At 49.2% G+C, this 21,800-nt stretch overlaps 1 protein-coding gene across 1 annotated transcript in view; it reads right to left on the bottom strand.

Annotated features, from left to right (window-relative positions):
- Positions 1–232: 232 nt before the first annotated feature.
- Positions 233–21,800, bottom strand: part of LOC119381022 (palmitoyltransferase ZDHHC17-like) — a gene marked incomplete in the record, with an annotated part of 471,788 nt that continues 450,220 nt past the window's right edge. Inside the window, 1 exon segment of the mRNA XM_049412183.1 lies at positions 233–8,915.

Raw genomic sequence — 21,800 nt, 5'->3', positions numbered from 1 at the left:
AAACAAAAATTGTGAGCTATGACTTTCAATAATGGCCTTTGAAAGGCTATTTTAAATTTTCACATCGAAATTTCGAAGAACTCGGTGAGCAATTATACCTAATATACAATAATTCCAAACTGTAATGACTAGGTTACATATTTATGTGTACGTGTTGTAACTAATATGTTTTGAAATAGAATGCTGGAAACATAGATGCAATGAAAATGAGCATATTTCCTGCAGTTAAGCATATTCTCCTAGAATTTATTTCTACATGCAACATTTCAATAAGCTGCACAAAATAGAGCTGCTCGCATAAAATCATTGCTGTACTGCCAGTGATTCTCCACTTGAGTTTGTCTATTCCTTGAAATGTTTTATACGACTCCAGTTCAGCTTCTTCATGTTTGCTGCCATGTGCCATCCAGTAGCAGTGCCTTTTGAGAAATGTATCTTGCTTATAAATGTTCTGCAGCGAGGCATTGTTGAATAGGGTTGCACGAAGAAATCTCGCTATTCATCCAATGACTCACAGATGACATCTCTAGGTGCATTAACATAAATGTGAGGGATGCATAAAAAGGCATGATCTTTTCTTTTTTGCATGTGACGTGCCAGTTGCCTGCTTTTACAGCTAGGCATGGATGTTTTCAGGTGCCCCTTTAACTACAGAGATGTGCTCAGATGATGGCTGCATCCCTCAAAATGGTGATTAAGCACAGTATCTAATTATAGTTAAATAAGACATCTGAGCTGTAGTTGCCATAACCTCTGCAATATCTGGCAGAATGAGGTCAATGAAAAAGGAAATCATTTTCACAAACATCACAAGAAACAATATGTGACTATAACAAAGTCGTTGATCTTCTACATTGCATAGCACAACCATCACTCGTTCTCAAATAAGCATGAAACTTTCTGTTCGATAAAGCAAGGCCAAATCAAAGCACCAGGTCAACTATATCAACACAGTGGAGACAAGCACATATCTACCTTTACACAAAGATAAAAAAAAGCTCTACTATATATACAATGATGCTGCTACATAACTGGCAACGGTACGAGAGTAGGGGAATTATCCGAGGGGCTCGTTTTTTTGTATTACAACTAATGAAACCGACAAGGAAAGCATAGGGGACATTAACTGTTGTGGTATTTCTGTTTTGTTGAACGTCACGTGCGCAGTGCTTTTCCAGGAAAGCATCACAACTCCTCGTCTGCTGGGGTCTGAAACCGTGAGACTGCGCTCCACCTCCGCCAACATTGCCTCGGCGGGGCAACCTTTGACCGCAGTGTTGACGGAAGAAGAGCAGTGCGTCGCTCCGTGTGTGTTATACTTGTGAGGGTGGTGTGCGGTTACGTCGACACGAAGGGACGGACTGCGTGTTCAAGAGTAGAGACACTCATAAGATCATGCAGAGAGCGTACGCGGGTCCAAATGCTGAGCTGTTCCGTGCTCTTTCTTTGATTTATCTCTAAGAATGTAAGTTTTTCATTTCTAACCAAATTTGAGTTTTGTCTTTCTTCAATCATTCACATGGTGCTGAAACCCGGGATAGAGGGACAGAAACATCGAAGCCGACAATGGACCTGCACTTTCCGACCGCTTGGACTCGGTGAGTTGACCCATCGGTGCATCAATGGATCGACGCTTGGAAAAGCTGCTGGCACAAAGACGTGTACAGCGCGGCCACAACTCTCGCATCATCAATGAGGCCGAGCTTGCGCTGTGAGACGGGATATCCAGCCAGGTGTCCACATAAAATACTACGCCTAGAAACCAGCAATGAGGAGCTGCGCAAGATCAACGACAAGCTGGAGCCGCTGATCCTCAAGGAAGGGTTCGAGGCAGAGTACAACGAGGCTGTAAGTTGCGACAACGCACCCACAGCCATGATCGGTCATCTTCAAGCAAGGCTCAGCATCCTGAATATCAACAACGGAGCACCCGAAGCTGCAACACCATCGAGTCATGATCAACAGGAAGCTGTACTCAGAGTCGACGGTGTGAAGTTACCCAAGCTACGCTTTGAAAGTTTCGACGGTGAGTTGGCCAACTGGATGCTCTTTTGGGAAGTTTCAGCAGTCCGTTCATAATAACCCGCGCCTTTCAACTGTTGAGAAATTTCAATACCTTCGCTCGTTGTTGCATGGGTCAGCCTTAGTGGCTATAAATGGCCTTAACGCCACAGAAGCTTGCTACGAAGACGTTCTTGAAATATTACGATGTTTCGGCGACAGAAGGCAAATTGAACAAAATCATCTCGCTAAGCTTCAAGCCTTACCCGCCGTTTCATCATCGAGTGACCTGCGTGGACTTCGGAAGCTATATGACCACCTTCAGGGGCATATATACGCGGGTTTCGCAGTCTGGGAGTGAATGCGGCTACGTACTCGACTATGATGAGCGACATCACATTAACATCGCTGCCGCATGACCTTGTTGTCGACTACAACAGACAAGTTTGCCGTTCTAAAGAACCTTCACAGAGAGCCAGTAGACAGCGAAGTTGAAGTGTCCACACGCACGGGCAGACAGCACAAGGGCTCATGACCAGCTGAGAAATTTGCTTGAGTTCCTCCTAACTGAGGTAGAGACCAGGGAGAGGAGTTTTAATGCTGACCGTGCGCCGAAAAGGGCACTGCCAGTGCAAGAAAAGCAAGAAAGAAGTCCAAGGAGGCCGACCGCTGCGGTTCTCCACACCAAGATAGCAACAAAGATGACGACTAAGTGTTGTTCTTTTGCTTCGACAGAGCACAGCACGGAACACTGTCCTGATCCTCTTGATATTAAAGAAAAAAGGAACAGATTAATCGCTGACATGAGATGCTTCCGCTGCACTGTATGAGGTCATCGCATTCAAGACTGTTGAAAAAGAGTGAGCTGTACTGTCTGCGGAGGGCAACATGTGTTTTCTATGTGCAATGCTAGATCGGCAGGAGCTCCGAAACAACAACCTTCATCTATCGCTGCGACCAACGTTCACGCCTCTGCCACAGATTCCAAAGATTCCCAGGTGCTCTTGCAGACCTTTTGAGCATGGACCATTGGTGGAAACAAAGGCGGTTAAATAAGAGGAGTGATAGATGGAGGCAGCCAGAGAACATTCATCAGGGAAAATGTCTCCAAAACACTCCAGCTCCATGAGTCGGGATTCACCACTCTAAATATCTCAACATTCGGCGAGCACCAGAGCACCAAACAAAAGTGTCGTGTTGTACAAGTTCGATCGAAAGCGCAGTACAGTGGGCAAGAATTCGTCATCGAAGCAGTCGAGGTACCCTTCATCTGCAAAGATATTCTGCATACACCAACGGAGCATCATTTCATGAAAGCAATCGAGGCAGAAAGAGGACCCATCGCTGACAAGTTGCTTCTTCCCGGCATGCCAACCATTCCAGGTGTAAGCTTTCTCGTTGGATCAGACCACGAGTGGAAATTTATGAAGAATGAGGTTGAGCACTGCAAAGATTCTACAGGTCTAGTGACAATCAACACTTCATTTGGGTGGACCTTCCAAGGCCCAGTAAGCCCAAACAGTTCATTATTTTTTGCAGTGAACATATGCGTTTTAAGGATAGAGACACGCATACCAGACCACTTAGACTCTATCCTGCAAAACTTCTGGGAACTTGATGCTTTAGGCATAAAAGAGGAGCGCAACTCGAGCCTGCATGACCAAGCTGCACAAGACCAATTCGAGAGTATGTGTGAAGGCTGTTATGAGGTAGCACTGCCATGGAAAGAATCTGCTGGTGGAGCTCACAGTAATACAGATTTAGCTAAGAAGCGGCTTCAGAGCTTGACTACATGGCTCAGACGCGACAGAATACAACTCCGTTATGCGAGAGTACCTGAGAGAAGGTCATGCCAAGTGTGTGCAACCTCTGCAGTCAGAAGACACTGCCCCATCAAGCTGTAATACGCGAGGAATCCACTACCACGAAACTACGAGTTGTTTTTGACTGCTCATCACATTTTCCAGCACAGCTTTCGCTCAACGACCAGCTCGAGAAGGGTCCACAACTTATTGCAGGTTTGGCTCGAATTTTGCTTTGCTTTTGTCTTCATGATGTGGCACTAACCGCTGACATAGAGAAGGCATTTTTGCAAATTCTTGTGGACGGCAAAAAAGTTGGAGCTCACTCATACTCACTCAAAAAGAACTTCTGCTTTGAGGGCTCACTCCGACTCAGACTCACTAGAATTTTCCTCAACCAGACTCACTCAGACTCAGACACACTAAACTTTTTCTCAACCGGACTCACTGGGACTCTAACTCACCAACATATTACTCAGCCGGACTCACTCAGACTCAGACTCACGGCTTGACTTGAGTCTGAGTGAACCTGAGTGAGTTGACTGACGAGTCCGTGAGTGTAAAACTAGTTTTTTTTTTATCTGGCTTTCAATGCTCTTTAATGCCAGTATCTCACATAATCGGTGCTTTACGATACACCTCTTGATCTTATACCTTACCTTATATTTTATACCAGTAATCCAGTAAGGACATTTTTATGAAATACCCGACTCACATGAGATATTTTTGTCAAGAACTTTCCGTGAAAGAGTTTGCGGGGAGAGGTCATGGCACCCCTCGCAATTCACGTCTCTGACCAATAAATATTGAGGTGGCGCATGAACATGACTACGTTGAGATATGTGTGAATATACTTGAGTATAAACGTAAGCGGATATAAAGCTGACAGTAATACTGAAGATGAGTAGATAGGACCATACGTCGGCATTGAAAGGTGGAGCTCACTCAGACTCACTTGAGAAATATATTTTGCACTTAGGGCTCACTTGGGCTCAGACTCACCAATACTTTCCTCAACCGCACTCACTCATACTCACTAAAAATTTCCACAACCGGACTCACTCGGACTCAAACTCACCAAAATATTACTCACCCGGACCGATCTGAGTCCCAGTGAGTCGACTCATGAGTGAGTTTGCCGACCTATAGCCAATAGACAGGGACGTGCTCAGGTTTCTCTGGTACGAAGAACCACCGAATGATCCTCACTCACTTCCCAAGGTGGCGAATGACAAGAGTGCCCTTCGGAACATCTGCAAGCCCTTACCTACTCAATGCAACGGTACACCTCGAGAAACAAAAAGATGAGCATCAGCACATTTCCGAGGTCCTCAAGAAGTCTTTCTACGTTGACGATTTGATAACTGGAGCTGAGTCAGCGTGTCAAGCTGTGGAAATGTACAGAGTTGCAAGGGCAATCATGGCAGATGCAGGTATGAAGTTGCACAAATGGGCAACAAATCCTGCAGAACTACGAGACTCGTTCGATAGCGATGACATTGCAGACGATCCTGACGTGATTCATACCGTTCTCGGTTTGAGCTGGAAACCAGAAAGTGATCTTCTGTCTATTCCTACAGAAAGTATCCTGAGAGCCGTCAGAGGTAGTCCGAGCAGCAAGAGAGCAGTACTCCAAGCGGCTGCCAGGATTTTTGATCCCCTTGGACTTAGCCCGTTTGCCGTCAGACCAAGAATACTCTTTCAGCGTTTGTGGGAAAGAGCACTAGACTGGGATTCCCCACTTCCAAATGACAGATGGACTTTCAGCAGCTTACCTTCAAGAGGTGCATCGTGGAGCATAGCGAAATTGCTAGCTTTGAGCTGCACGTTTTCTGCGACGCAAGTCCGGAAGCGTATGGAGCTTGTGCGTACCTGCAAGCGAAGGGCAGCGATGACCGATTTAGCATTGAGCTAACTTATGCTAAATCAAGGGTAGCACCCTTAAAGCACCTTTCGTTGCCTAGACTATAGCTGAGGGGAGCCGTTGTACGAGCTCGTCTCACAAGCCAAGTCTGCAAGCAAATAGCCTTGAGCATGACGGTTCATTTCTGGATGGATTCCAAAATTGCACTTCACTGGATTCAGAGTCACGCTACGAAGTGGAAAATGTTTGTGCAAAATCGTGTATCCGAAATTCAGAGTTTGTGTGCCCCTGAGCAGTGGAAACATTGCCCTGGTAGCGCAAATTCTGCAGATTGCCTCACACGAGGCATGTCAGCCCAGGCACTATCAGAATCCACACTTTGGTGGCATGGCCCACCTTGGCTTCGCGAAGATTGCGATAAGTGGCCCTGTGCAACACAAAAGAAGGTTGCGCAAGAGACTGAATTAGAAGAAGAAAAGAAGAAAATTAAAACGGTGCTGCAGTTGTCTTTGGCTACTAAGAGAGAACCAATTATAGACGTAAGGAAGTATAGCCGGTTGAAGAAGCTTCTCCGTGTCACTGCTTGGGCCTTCCGATGCCTTGGAAAGACGAGAACAGAAACTCTTATAGGTGACCTCACGGCCGAAGAGCTCGACCAAGCAAGGACTTACTGGATTAAGACTGCCCAAGAAGAAACTTACAACACAGAAAGGCAAAGTCTAATGAAAAACGGAGCCGGATATATCCATGCTGAGTCCCTTCTTGGATAACGCCAGACTTGCTTCGTGTTACAGCATTCTAAAGAGAAAGAAACTGTCAGGCATCCCATTTTACTACCTCCTGCACACAAGTTCACTCAACTCGTTGTGAGAGAATGTCACCTGAATGCGATGCATAATGGTGTCCAGGACACTATGACTCAAATCCGAGACAGTTTCTGGATTCCACGGTCACGACTTGCAATGGCTGCATAAAGGAGAGATTGCGAGCAGCTAAAGCACCGACTGCACAGCTTCCTGTGGACAGAACCTCGCCAGGTAGTTGTTTTGAGGTTGTGGGCATTGATTTTGCTGGCCCACTATTCACAAAGGAGAAACACAATGAAGAGGAGGCGTACATAGCGTTGTTCACCTGCATGGTGACTCCTGCTATTCATTTGGAGCTTGTATCGGATCTTTCCGCAGAAAAATTCCTGCTGGCCTTTCAGCGCTTCACGTCGCGTCGTGGTTTGCCGTCAGTCATCTACACGGATAACGCTTTAACACTCAAGAAGACGTCGACAAACCTTTTTTACTTATTCAATTCAATCAAGAAGGGAAACTTCACTAGCTATTGTGCAGATCACCAGATACAATGGAAGTACATTGTTGAAAGAGCAGCGTGGTGGGGGGCTTTTGGGAGCGTTTAGTTAAGAGCGCCAAAGTATGTCTTCGGCGTGTATTGAGAAACGCACACCTGAGCCTTGAAGAGTTGATGACCATGCTCAACGAAGGTGAAGCTGTGATTAATTCACGCCCCCTGACACTCCTGCCCGTGTCGCCAGACGAAGGCACGCCCTTGACACTATTGCACTTCCTCACTGGCAACAGATTGCTCGCGCTTCCCGACGGTCAACCGAATGCTCCATCCACTGCTTCAGCCAAGGAAATGATAAGAAGATGGAAGCATTGCCAAAGAACAATTGACCATTTCTGGCGTTGATGGAGGAACGAATATTTACTTCAACTAAGACCGGCGCATCATTCTGCAGGCAAAGAAAACAACGCACCCAAGAAAGGAGATCTGGTCTTGATTCACGACGAGAAGCTTCCACGGCTTCTTTGGAAAAAGGCCGTTATTCACAAGGTGATCCCCAGTCGGGACAGGCAAGTGCGAGCTTGCAGTGTGCGCTTGCCGGACGGTAAACTTCTTCGACGGCCTGTGCAACTGTTGTACCCAGTAGAACTCAGCAACTAAAGAAAAAATGAGCTGGCTCATTTTTGGGGAGCAGTGTGTTGTATTTCTATATTGTTTCCATTTGTATTTGTTGAACGTCACGTGTGCAGTCCAGATGCTTTTCCAGGAAAGCACCACAACTCCTCGTCTGCCGGCATCGAGGGTCTGAAACCGTGAGACCGCGCCCCACCTCCACCAACATTGCCTCAGGCGGGGCGACCTTTGACCGCGGTGTTGACGGAAGAAGAGCAGTGCGCTGCTCCGTGTGTGTTGTGCTTGCGAGGGTGGTGTGTGGTTACGTCGACACGAGGGGACGGACTGCGTGCCTGCATGTTCAAGAGGAGAGACGCTCATAAGATCTTGTAGAGAGCGGATGTGGGTCCAAACGCTGAGATGTTTTGTGCTCTTTCTTTGTTTTGTCTCTAAGATTATAAGTTTCTCATTTCTAACCAAGTTTGAGTTTTGACTTTCTTCAATCGTTCACAACTGTACTGTAATGATTCTCAGTTAAATTGAAGGAAACATAGGCAGACGAAAAATCACCCTTTCTGTCGGTGGGATCCGAACCCACAACATTCGAATTATGCGAGCCCCTACTTGCATACTTTCATAGCGAGGGCTTTGCCCTGGCACACTTGATGCCTTAGGTAGCATGCAAGGGTTCATTGGTCAGCTGCCACCTCGTGGGAACATCATGTGCCCCGTGATGCCGTCTGGCAAAGAAGAGCATTGCACACTTACCGCCTGGGCTACGAACACTCCCAGATATTTAGCACACACAATTACCCTCCAAAAAAAGTGGATGAGGCAGCACCGTCCGTCATAAGCTCAAATGGTAGAGCATCGGGTGCATAATTCAAAGGTTGTGGCTTCAGATCCCACTGACATGGGTGATTTTTCGTGCACATTAATCTGCCTGCACTGCCCTCTGCCGTTTTGGGAGGAGCTGGGACAACCGGTTTTGCCAGAAGCAAAGTCTGCGACAGACATTCCACGACTCTTCCGCTAAAGGTGCTCGGGGAGCATTAAAAATGCGGATTCCCTTCAATTTCAGTGAGAATCATTACACTACAGTTAAGAAACCACACATAATGTCTCCTATGCTTTCCTTGGCTTTCATTAGTTCTGCTAGTGCTGGCAATACCGTCCAATTTGAAATAGTATAAACAGAGAAGGAAGCCATAGGCAGACTGTTGCTGAACATAAACACGAAGCTTGCTGCAAAGCTGTCTCTGCAATGGTTGTTGGTGAAGCACACACACACTGGTTGAGTCTTTGATCACAGATGTCTAAAGAGCGCCACCATCTTGCTCCTGCACAAACCATCATCCTTTGTCAACAAGACAAGACAGATATTCACTCATTCAAAGTAGTGTGCCTCAATGATGAACGCTCAGTATTTGCTCAAGTGAGGATACTCTAGCCCGCAGCTGTCAAAGCTATGAGTTGTAAGCAAGCCACATGCTTGCATAGAAGAACATAGTTCCACAAGCAATTGCCTAGCTACTGGCAGTGTTCTCTTGCACGCACTATTATACACTAATTTTGCTTTGCATGTATGTCACGCCCCTTCAGTTGTGTTGGTAAACATGATTCCATGGCAACATGGCAGCATCCATACAGACAAGACTGCCTGCTACTTGCCTGTTGCCATGAAAGCAAAAAGTAAGTGGTCAAATCAGCCATGTAAGCTCACACTCAAGACAAATCATCAGGTAAGTTTGAAGCTACGTTCATGTAACCTTAGTTGTTATGTATCTTTCATTCTCTATCCAGCACTCAGTCTCACCTCGCTTGACCCAAACACAAGCCAAAGCAGCCATGTGGGGCAGCTGAAACTTCACGAAAGAGGAGCGTGAACCTCGCGAGCAGATATGAAGCGCAGTTACAGCAGTCCTACCATTCAAAATCAGCAAAACCTTGGCATTGTGGGCATTTCAAGGTCAAATGCGATGGAAAATATGAAAAACAGCCTAACGACAGATGACCACAAACACATGGGAAGCAAGGTCATCCAAAGCACTTGGCCACCATTTTTGCCCAAGTTAAGAGGATAAACCTTACTAAAGCACTATTCACAAAATTCTTGCGGCAGCATGTTCACACTGTGCAAGTGTACCCCTCCATCCCAAATCTTGGACCATGAGGTTATTAGCTGGTCTTTATAAGGAAGAAACTTGCTACAATTTACACACAGTGCCTAAAAACAACAGTTCCAGTGTAATGAAGAAGATCAGCGCCGTTCCGAAAGGTAGAGGGTACCACTCTCAGGCAGAGAGAAGACGACGTTCGGCTTGGTGCATCGGGACACTCACGTCTGCTCGGCTGTTGCTACTTGGCCTGCCGTGACGGCTCCTACTATTTATTAAAGAAGTGCTGCGCCGAAACGCCCTGTTTTAACTGGTGGAGGTGCGGGGTATTCTACCGTCCTGGAACTTCGGAGCAGAACATTGCCTCCAGTTGACTTCATGGCCACGGACGACGACCAACAGCCTGACCCCTCGGCAACGACCCCTCCAACTGTTGTTTGCTCCGGCCCCCTTCGGCAACGCGACCCTCCTTTCTTCAGTGGTACTGACGACAAGGACGCGGAAGACTGGCTTGATGAGTACGACTTGGTAAGCAAGCACAATAAATGGGACGATGCGCACAAGCTTACCAACGTCATATTCTACCTAACTGACGTCGCCAGGCTGTGGTTCCGTAACCACAGCCCTGACCTTACTACCTGGTCGGCCTTCAGAACGGCCTTCGTTGAACTTTTCGGCCGCCCGGAACTTCGCAAGTTGCGTGCTGAACAGCGTCTGCGAGGTCGAGCTCAGCGAAGCGGTGAAAGTTACACCAGCTATATTGAAGATGTGGTCGCCCTTTGCAGGCGCATCAACCAATCAATGGCGGAGGCGGAGAAGATCAAGCATATCTTGAAAGGTGTCTCTGACGATGCCTTTCAGATGCTCATCGCTAAGGACCCGCAAACGGTAGCGGAAGTCATACAACTGTGCCAAAGCTATGACGAACTCTGGAAGCAACGTGACACCACCCGTCGCGCCAGTGCGTCAGGTGAAACCATTGCCGCTTTGACGTCTACTGGCCTTGCTCAGGACCACGCTGCTTTATTCCAAGAGATCAAGCAGTTCGTACGTGAAGAGGTCGCGCGCCAGCTGTCCCTTTTGCCATGTATTCCTGATCGGGCCCCATCTACGCTACCAACGTCCATACAACGTGTCGTTCGGGAGCAAGTCGCCGAGGTGCTACCCGCAGCCCCTGCACCACCTGTGACTGCTCCGCTTACATACGCTGAAGCATTGGTCACACCTCGACGTTTGCCCGCTGCGAACCCCTACGTTCCCCCGAACCCGTTTGTCTCATCGCCTCAGCCTGTGCACCAGACCACTCGTCCGCTCTCTCGACCGGCACCACATTTTCCAAACCCATGGCGCACTCCAGACAACCGCCCCATATGCTACGCGTGTGGGTTCCCGGGCCACGTCGCGCGGTTTTGCCGGCGACGTGAGCTTATGCAACATGACGACATGCGGCCCCATGATTATGATTTCGCGCCGAGATCTCAGACTGCTTCATCAGGCCCACACGTCACTACTGACTTTTCTTCGACTCGACGGAACTACCACGCACGCCGATCGCCTTCACCACGACGTCGTTCTCTTTCCCCCATGCTACGACGTCCCCGGCCTGTCCCAGAGGAAAACTAGGAGCCGCAGTTCCGGAGGCAAGAACTGCGCAGCTTTCGAACTTTTCAAGGCCTTGTTTTTCACCGAGTAATGTTGTCGCTGTTTCCGTTGACGGTGTACCCGTTTCAGCACTCGTCGACACAGGAGCCGCAGTTTCTGTCATGTCTGAGAAGCTTTGCCGAAAATTACGAAAAGTAACGACGCCTCTTCGCGACATTTTATTAAGTACTGCCAGTGCGCAACAAATTCGACCTTCCGCTACGTGCACAGCACGGGTTCTTATTGAAGACATTCTTTACACAGTCGAATTTGTCGTGCTTCTGCAATGCTCCCACGAGATAATACTAGGGTGGGATTTTCTATCCACTCACCATGCCGTCATTGACTGTGCTCGCTCGGAGGTCGAGTTCTCGCCGCTGTGTCACTCTGCTTTAGTCGACTCGTCGCCCCTACCTGCGAAAGTATTCGTCACCGCCGACACCACGATACCGCCTTTCTCATCCGCTTTGGTCCCGCTTTCCTGCGACGTCTCTATTGCCTCACCTGTCCTTTTTACACCTGCTGATACTGCTGCCCGCCGCAAGTGCTTCTTGATACCTTTCGCCGTGATCACAATTCAGGACACTACGAGCGCAATCTATGTTTCTAATCCGTTTCCCTGTCCTTCCATCGTACTGCGAGGAGAGTGCCTTGGCAGCGTTGATGACCTTGATTGCTTTTCGGCAACTGTCGTCGCTGATCAGCTAACTTCCCTCCAGATTAACGGCGTCGATTGTCCCGCTCCAGCTTCTCAGCCATCATTCACTGATGCACTTTCTAGATGCATCGACAGCCACCTTACTTCCCAGCAGCGCGCCGACATCATCGCCCTGCTTGAACGCTTTCGTGCCAGCTTCGATCACCAGCAACCATCGTTGGGCCGTACTTCAACCGTAGCTCATCACATCGATACTGGTCTCCATGCCCCTTTACGTCAGCGCCCATATCGTGTCAGCAGCTGAGCGTCATATCATCGCCGAACAAGTTGACGACATGCTTAAGCGCGGTGTTATTGAGCCCTCTAACAGCCCGTGGGCATCGCCGGTAGTTCTGGTAAAGAAGAAAGACGGCTCAATAAGGTTTTGCGTTGATTACCGACGGCTGAACAAGATAACACGCAAAGATGTCTACCCGTTACCTCGCATAGATGACGCCCTCGACTGCTTACAAGGAGCCGAGTTCTTCTCTTCATTAGATCTGCGCTCCGGTTACTGGCAGGTGCCAATGGCGGAGGATGACCGCCCCAAAACAGCTTTTGTTACTCCCGATGGCCTTTACGAATTCAACGTTATGCCATTCGGGCTTTGCAATGCGCCTGCCACGTTCGAGCGCATGATCGATAACATCCTCCGTGGCCTAAAATGGCAAGTGTGTCTTTGCTACCTGGATGACATCGTAATATTTTCGCGTGACTTTCCAACGCATCTTCAGCGCTTGGAAGCAGTGCTCACTTCCCTCGAATCCGCTGGTCTACAGCTGAATTTGAAGAAGTGTTGCTTTGGCGCTAGAAAGCTCCTTATATTGGGCCACGTCGTCTCCAGAGAGGGTGTTCTTCCTGATCCGACAAAACTTCGTGCGGTTGCCGAGTTCCCTAAACCGCAGACATTGAAAGAACTTCGCAGTTTTCTCGGCCTTTGTTCCTATTTTCGCCGTTTCATCCGCAACTTCGCATCCATCATAGCACCTTTGACTGAACTCCTTCGCGGGAGCCGCGACCTCACGGGATGGTCGTCAGCATGCGACGATGCATTCACCACGCTTCGCCACCTTCTTACCTCACCCCCAATATTGCGGCATTTTGACCCACTCGCCCCGACTGAACTGCACACGGACGCTAGCGGTGTCGGTCTCGGCGCTGTGCTTGCACAACGTAAACCTGGATTTCACGAGTACGTCGTCTCCTACGCCAGCCGTGCGCTCACTAAAGCCGAAGCCAACTATTCCGTGACCGAAAAGGAATGTCTAGCCATCATATGGGCCATAGGCAAGTTTCGACCCTATCTTTACGGACGCCCATTTAGCGTGGTCACAGATCACCATGCATTATGCTGGCTTTCTTCCTTGAAAGATCCATCCGGCCGGCTTGCACGCTGGGCATTACGTCTCCAGGAGTACGACATTCACGTCGTTTACCGATCTGGACGTAAACATTCTGATGCTGACGCTCTGTCCCGGTCACCTCTTCCATCTGATGATTCGTCCCCGTCTCTGTCATCCTACGACGCGTCCTCACTTTCTGTCAATGACATGCATATGGAGCAAAAGAAAGACCCCTGGGTGGCCTCTCTTGTGAATTTGTTAAGTAAGCCTCCATCACACCCCATCTCTAGAGAACTGCGGCGGCAAGTTCATCACTTCTGTCTTCGAGATGGTTTGCTGTATCGTCGAAATTACCTTTCTGAAGGGCGCAAGTGGCTTTTGGTTATTCCCCGACATCTTCGTTCAGACGTATGCGCCTCTTTTCACGCCGATCCACAGTGTGCACATGCAGGAGTATTGAAAACTTACACACGCCTGCGCCACCGTTACTATTGGCGTGGAATGTACCGCTTTGTCCGCCGCTACATCCGATCCTGTCTCGCTTGCCAACGGCGCAAGGATACCCCTACTCGTTCTCCCGCTCCTCTGCAGCCTTTACCTTGTCCTGCCAGACCCTTTGACCGTGTCGGAATTGACCTGTATGGACCTCTTCCCATCACGTCTGCTGGAAACCGCTATATAATAGTTTGCCATCGATCACCTGACTCGCTACGCAGAAACTTCACCACTGCCATCTGCATCAGCGAGTGACGTTGGTTCTTTCATTTTACACCACCTCGTGCTACGTCATGGCGCACCACGTGAGCTGCTCAGTGACCGAGGGCGCGTATTTCTGTCTGAAGCCGTCGAATCGCTTCTAAAGGAATGCCGCATCATTCACCGGACCACGACTGCATATCATCCTCAAACTAACGGCCTGACAGAACGCTTTAACCGAACATTGGGCGATATGCTCTCAATGTACGTCAATTCTGATCACTCCAACTGGGACCGCGTTCTCACCTTCGTGACGTACGCGCATAATACTGCGACTCAGACTACCACGGGATTCTCCCCATACTTTCTACTTTACGGACGCGAGCCCTCCTGCACGCTAGATACCATTCTTCCGTACCATCCCGACGTGACTGAGTCGACAACCATTTCCCAGGCAGCTCATCACGCGGAGGAGTGTCGCCAGCTTGCCCGATTCTTCACCACTTCCGACCAGCAACGGCAGAAACACCATCGCGACGGTTCGAAGGCCCCAGCATCTTATATACCTGGTTCACTTGTGTGGCTCTGGATACCTTCCGCCAGCCCTGGTCAGTCATCAAAACTTCTCTCGAAGTACCACGGCCCTTACCGCGTCGTCCAGCAATCATCACCCGTCAATTACATCATCGAGCCGCTTGCGCCGTCTTCTGATCAACGACGCCGTGGACGCGAGACTGTGCATATAGACCGGATCAAGCCTTACTACGATCCTACTATAGTCTCCTGCCCCTAAGTCGCCAGGATGGCTCTTTTTCCGGAGGGGAGATGAATGTAATGAAGAAGATCAGCGCCGTTCCGAAAGGTAGAGGGTACCACTCTCAGGCAGAGAGAAGACGACGTTCGGCTTGGTGCATCGGGACACTCACGTCTGCTCGGCTGTTGCTACTTGGCCTGCCGTGACGGCTCCTACTATTTATTAAAGAAGTGCTGCGCCGAAACGCCCTGTTTTACTTAGAATAACAGAGAGCTGAGCTAGTTGGTGAGTATTCATTCTAAAAAGACAGGGCGTGCAAACACGGACACAAGAAAGAAGTCAGGACACCACAAACGCCGTGGTGTCCGTTTGTGGTGTCCTGACTTCTTTCTTGTGCCCGTGTTTGCACGCCCTGTCTTTTTAGAATGAGTTCCAGTGAGTTGGAAAAGTGCCAACCTTATAGTAGTAGCAGTAGTAGTAGTAATAGACTTTTATTCAGCCAAATTCATAGGCCGAGCATTTCGACCGCCTGCGCGACCAGTTGACACGGTTCTTCTTCCAACAACATTATATAAATACTGCGTCGATTATAGCACCACTTACGAAACTCCTTGCTGGCCCGGCTAATCTTTCCGATTGGACCCAAGCATGTGACGAAGCCTTCGACACACTGCGCCGCCTGCTTACGTCACCACCCATTCTGCGCCATTACGACCCCACTGCTCCAACCGAAGTGCACACAGACGCTAGCGGCGTCGGTCTTGACGCAGTACTCGCGCAACGTAAGCCCGGCATTCCAGAGTACGTCGTCGCATATGCTAGCCGCGCACTCACAAAAGCAGAAACGAACTACTCAGTCACCGAGAAAGAGTGCCTCGCAATTGTGTGGGCATTAAGCAAGTTTCGTCCTTATTTGTATGGACAGACTTTCGATGTCGTAACCGACCATCATGCACTCTGTTGGTTAGCTTCTCTGAAGGATCCTTCCGGTCGCCTTGGACGTTGGGCTCTTCGCATACAAGAATTTATGACATTCGCGTCGTCTACCAATCTGGGCGAAAACATTCTGACGCGGACGCGCTCTCTCGATCGCCTGTGCAATCTAGTGAAGACAAGTACTCAGAAGCTGCCTTTCCCATCACTGCCGTTTCCGTCACGAACATGTCATCTGAGCAGCGAAAAGACCCATGGATTGCCTCTCTCCTTAACGTCCTTTCCGACTCTTCAACGTCTGCATACCCACGCGCTCTTCGTTGCCAAGCCACACATTTTGAGATACGAGACGCGCTATTATACCGAAGAAATCACCAACACCAAGCGGATGGTCGCAAATGGCTCTTGGTTATCCGCCTCGTGCATCGGTATGGTGGCGCCACCGCTCGGCTCCCCTGGTGACTAGCGAGGAGAAAGGAGGATGTGCCCTCTCCCAATCCCCCATAGGATCCCATGCATTTTGAATGAAGTTTGCAATTCCGTTGCGCAGAAACAAACTAGCGCCATCTGTTGACAACACGCCACACCGACGATGCAACACCTCTTCTTGCTTCCACCGCTCTGCAATGTCGTTAGTTAACCTCTCTCTGCTTTTTTATATTGTTTTTTCGTTAGCGTAGCAGCGCGCAGGGCTGTTCGCGGAGCGCTGAGACGAGCTGCGAGCGCAGCGTTGCGCTGGTGGGACCCTTGCTGTGGTCGTGCATTGTCAATAGGTTTGGGCGTTTTTGCGGTTGTGTTTCAGTGCTCTCTAAACGTAGGACCGCGAGCCTTAATTCGTTTATTTTCGCGGTTAAACGCCGTTGTTGTGGTGACGCCTCGTGCATCGGTATGGTGGCGCCACCGCTCGGCTCAGGCGGTTGTACCCTCTCACAAACCCCCATAGGATCCCATGCATTTTCAATGAAGTTTGCGATTCCGTTGCGCAAAAACTAGCGCCATCTCTCGACAATACGCCACACCGACGACGCAACACGTCCTCTGGCTTCCACCGACTGGCCATGCTCCAAGCTAACTCCTCTCTCCACTTTCTTTTATTTCTTTCGGTGGCCGTGAGAGCGCGCGCTCTGCACTGTACAGTTTGTGCAGTAGCGCACCCGACAAGACCGGCTGGGCTCGTCGCTTTCGTCGCGTCTTCCTTGAACGTTGCGATGTTAATATTGTGTTAAGGCGGTGGCCACACGTCGGACGATGAGCCCTGATTTCGTTCAGCTGCCATCTCATCAACAGCAATGTTTCAGACGCCTCAGCTGTGTACTTTTGTCCGTTGGTTGCTGGACAAGATGGCCTCCTGCAAGACCGCGTTTTTCCAAGTCAGCTGTGTGTGTAGTTCTCGGCGTCGTAGCCGTTTGATGACGCGAGGACGTCAACTGGTGCTACATCGTGGGAACCGCTGAAGTGACTGCAAGCTTGACGACATTGTGCCAGAATATTCTAGCGTACTGTACGCGCACGATTGTGCTACACTTAAAATACCGCGCTTGGCCTCGCGCGTCAACCTGGTACGCCTGTGTGCAACAAGTGTGTTGTTATCGTTGTTGCGTCGGTTAATATTGAATTGCAATTGGAATACCGTTTTTGCAAAGGTAAGTGAAGCTGTAAGTAGTTGCCCTTCTATATGCTCGCTACTCCACGAACATTACTTCCAGAATCGCATTTTATGTTGAGCTGCACGTACCAAAGGAGAATCTAGCATACGAGATACATTGCACGCGTGCGCATTTCCTGTATAAATCTGAGTAATGCCACGCGTGCGCATTTCCTATATACGTCTGAGTAATGCCATGCTCAATTTAAAGCGCATGTGTTAGAGGATTGTGGCTTCAACGGTGAAAGTGATTAGATATTCCGAAATATGTGATTGCAATGCAGTTAGAACTTTCTCATATGTTAACGCGGTCTGTGAACAAAAAAAAAAAAACGCTGTGTGAATGTTTGTTGGTCATTTGCTAAAGTACTTTCACGCATTATTATGCAGCTGTGTGACGGCTGTTAAAACGTTGAGCAAGTTGGATTTTGGTTTTCTTGGCCTAGTTGAGTGCTACGAGTGTTGGGCGAAGATAAAAACGCGTGTCTTATGTGCGTTTCTTAAGCAGGCATACAGCCGTAATAGTCATTGTTGTTGTACTGTTTGGGGTGTTCAATAAAACAAGAATGCTGTTTTGTACTGCAACAGTTTTTATTTCATCTGTGTTAACAGATCACGCAAACAACCTGGACGCATGCACGTAAGAAACGTACGCAGTGCATCGCGCGCACGCATAAAAAGCGGGCCTGTCATTTTAAAACAAATAATATAGAACAATCGACGTAACAGACGGCATGGTTGTCTAGTGGAGCAGCGTCGGCAGTACAAATATCAAACCAGAATGAAAAAATAAATAGAAAAACGGCGAGTAACGGGCGCTTTGCCCACGGCTTCTATGAGCCGCGCGTATCCACCTTTCACCACCGTTCGCCGTTGGTGGCGCCACCAGTACAACTGAAAGCAGCAGCGCACGAGGCGGATAGGCGATGCGCAAAGCGCCGACGACGCCATCTGCCGCCACGGCTCGGAAGCGCTGGCGGGTCCCGGCGAGCAGTGTTCCCACGAGCGTCTACGCGAGTGCACGGATAGATGTGTTTTCGTCGTGATTTAACGACTCTGTCGGGCCTCAGCGATGTCGAAAAATAACTGCTGCGTTGTCGGCTGCTCAAACACACACAAAAAATCGCAGGAACGCACTTCTACAGGTTTCCGGTGCTATTTCATGAGCGAGAGCGACGGCGGCGGTGGATTGCGGCTGTACGACGTAGAAAGTAAGCAATCGCGCTTTGTTTACGGCAGTGTTAGAACGATTACTGTGTTTTTATTTCTCCATTTATGTCGCTACGTATTCAGCGAACGCTACTACGTTTACACTTGGTTGCCTACAATGCACACTGCACATGACGCTACAATGCACATGAGGTTGTTATTAGTGATAAGACGCAATGCCTAGGCTCTCTTGAAAAACGAATGGCGCGAAGCGCAATGCCAGAGAATGTGGGGAAGGTGACGGCTCCTTTACAAAAGCGCAGTGGAATCACACGTGTGCTGGACGAAATCGGCTGCATTCTACCTATTGATGGCACTGGAATGCGATCATCGGTGCAGAATGTTCACTGTGTGCTTCTGCACCGATGATGACAAGTGTATCGTTTATTTTTTCACAAGTTTATCGTGCTGGTTTAAAAGTTTTACCAACGCTGACCCTTCGCGTGGCCGCACCTGTGAAATCTATACGCCGGTGCGACAGCGCTCCCTCAAAATCTACTATATAAACACATGGCACGTAAACGAAGCTACTGTGTCGAGAAAAAACGTTGGTTCACGCGTCAACGCATGCAGGCTATATTGATCGCGACGTTATAACGAAGGCGGTGTACTTACGATGAGCCCCAAGGGAAGCTTGATGACGCTTGTCTGTGGCAAACACTTGGTGCGTATGGTAACGTACATTGTCGTCCCACACAGCTTTGACATGGGACACATGTCCACTATTACAAAGTGCGGCTCCTTTGCGCACACTATCGCCGCAAAAGTAATTATCTGGGACGCGCACAAGCGGCAAATCGCACGCGCGCAAATGGAGTGTCTGCTAGGCGACCCGCCAGCGGTTCCAACGGCTGCCGCTACGCGGCTTTCAGTGGCGCCCCTATAGGCGCTGCGCATCGCGGATACCAAGCCACATGCGATCTGACGTATGTGCATATTTTCACGCTGACAAGAAAAGAGACGTAAGAGACTTGGAAGAATTATAAGCCTACCACCTTACTTTCAGTGATATCCAAAATATTTACAAAGACAATCCAATCAGGATAAGAGAAACACTACACCTCAACCAACCTAGAACAAGCCGGTTTCAGGAAAGGCTGCTCTGCGATGGATCACAGTCATGTGATCAATCTGGTTACTGAGAGATCTGCTGAATACGACAAACCCCTTGATTGAGCTTTCAAAGACTGCAAAAAGGCCTTAGACTCAGTAGAGACACCAGCAGTCTTAAAAGCACTAAGTCAACAAGGAGTATCTGGAACATATTGTGGTGGCCGCGAACAAGGAGCGGCAGTCCTAACAGTTCTCCCCTCGCCTCTATCGAAACTTTCGGCAGGTGGGGCATCAGTATATGTATTTCTGCAACATCGTATAAGTATCGTGTATCTTAAAGCCCAAAATATAACAAAATTACATAGACGTTTCACCACCTATGCGGGTGGCATCCTCAGTATACACTGGCACCAACTGAGCGGAGGTCGCCCAGTCCACTGCTAGTCACATATGTCCCTGCAAATGTCCGGTAAGGGGCCGCGGTTGTTGCTGCAGGCCGATTGGTTGCGACGGATGAACCACGATTCCAGGAGTTTTCTTTGCCCTACCTTTGTTCCCGAGTGAGTGTCATCGCACTTGTGGTAGCCTCGATGCTCACCGGAGCCGAAGACTACCGCGGGTTCAGGCTTAGCGAGCCACAGGGCCGCGTCTACCGTCGCCTGCTTACGTTTAGCGCACCGCTCCGCACGCGCTCAGCTAGCAAAGGCGTTGAGCGCCGCGCAGCATAAACACAGTGTTCGAGATAACACACACACAAACACTTTATTTGGCTTCTGCGGCACCCCAACACACACACTGTACACGTCCGCTCCCGGGGCACGGGGAAGCAAAGGGCCTCCCGCGCGGACGATACACCAAGGGGTTCCGCGACGCACGTCGCAGCTCGCAATGGCGAGCTTTGACACGCCGCTCGGGAAAAGGTCCCTCGCGGCTATGCTGCGCACCCTCGCGATGACCACTGGGCCTGGTCGCGAGGGTTAGGGCAATCTCCGTACGCGTGGGCCTCCGGCAAGTGCGACTCGGCGTGGTACGACCGCGCGCGAGCACTAGGCACCGCTCTTTGGCTTCACGTACGAACCGGAGCTAACACTGAGGCACGGCCGGGCTAGACCGCACGCGCGCTTCTTTTCTTACGGCCTTCTCACCCACCGCGAAAGCAATGGGAGAGTTTCTCAGTATGTTTCGCCGCCCGTCGGCGGTAGGGGCGCTGCGACCCTGACCGTGCATCTCCTGCGCCGCGCACTCGGCACAAGAGCGTTGCTCGATGTGAAACCGCGGAATGGGGGTTCTCGACGGAGAGGGGGATTATTCAGGAAGTCGGGGGTAGTGGGAGGATCGTCTCTTAAAAAAAAAAAAAAAAAAAAAAAACTAATGTCATCAGACGGCTCGCCGCATAATGTAGGTATGCATGTGCCCGTGGAGAACACAAGCTTAAACTCAGTAAAACTGTGGAAGAATCGGCTAACGAGGCATAATGCAGGAGGTATAGCGAATCGGGCGAGTTGGAAAATGCTCATGATGGTTAGCGCAAACGCAACACGGACGAAAAGAAGAAAAAATGACGACACAAGCGCTATCTAACAACTGAATGATTATTGGAAAAATCACAAATATATATGTAAAAGAAAGAGAAAAAACAACAAACCCGCACATGCGCCAAAGATAATTGACAGATAAAAACGTGTATGCTAACAAGACTACGCCCTTTCCAGGAAAAACACTTCCTCATCAATCAAAGCGATAGAAGGGCAGCTCACGCAGTTCTCTTTCTTAGACATATATATTTGTGATTTTTCCAATAAACATTCAGTTGTTAGATAGCGCTTGTGTCGTCGTTTTTTCTTCTTTACGTCCGTGTTGCGTTTGCGCTAACCATCATGAGGCATAACGCAGGAGGCATGAAGCACTGGCAACGATCAGAGAGAGAGATAAAAAATGGTGCACCTGTTCTGCAAGCAGATAGCATCAAATACCTTTGGCCCTTGGTCTCGTTGGACAACGAGGCCGCAATTAAGAGAGGTCGCTTACATAAATGACGAGCACGCCTTCCCCTTGCTAGCTATTTTCTATTTCTTTATTTTCCAAATATATTTGGAGTGGTTTTCAGGGCTAAAAGCTGCAGTCTGCAGCTTGACAG

Source organism: Rhipicephalus sanguineus, chromosome 2 (genome assembly GCF_013339695.2).
Source record: "Rhipicephalus sanguineus isolate Rsan-2018 chromosome 2, BIME_Rsan_1.4, whole genome shotgun sequence".
NCBI classification, from domain to species: domain Eukaryota; kingdom Metazoa; phylum Arthropoda; class Arachnida; order Ixodida; family Ixodidae; genus Rhipicephalus; species Rhipicephalus sanguineus.
Note: the sequence above shows the minus strand (reverse complement) of the source record. Positions and strands in the feature narration are given on the sequence as shown.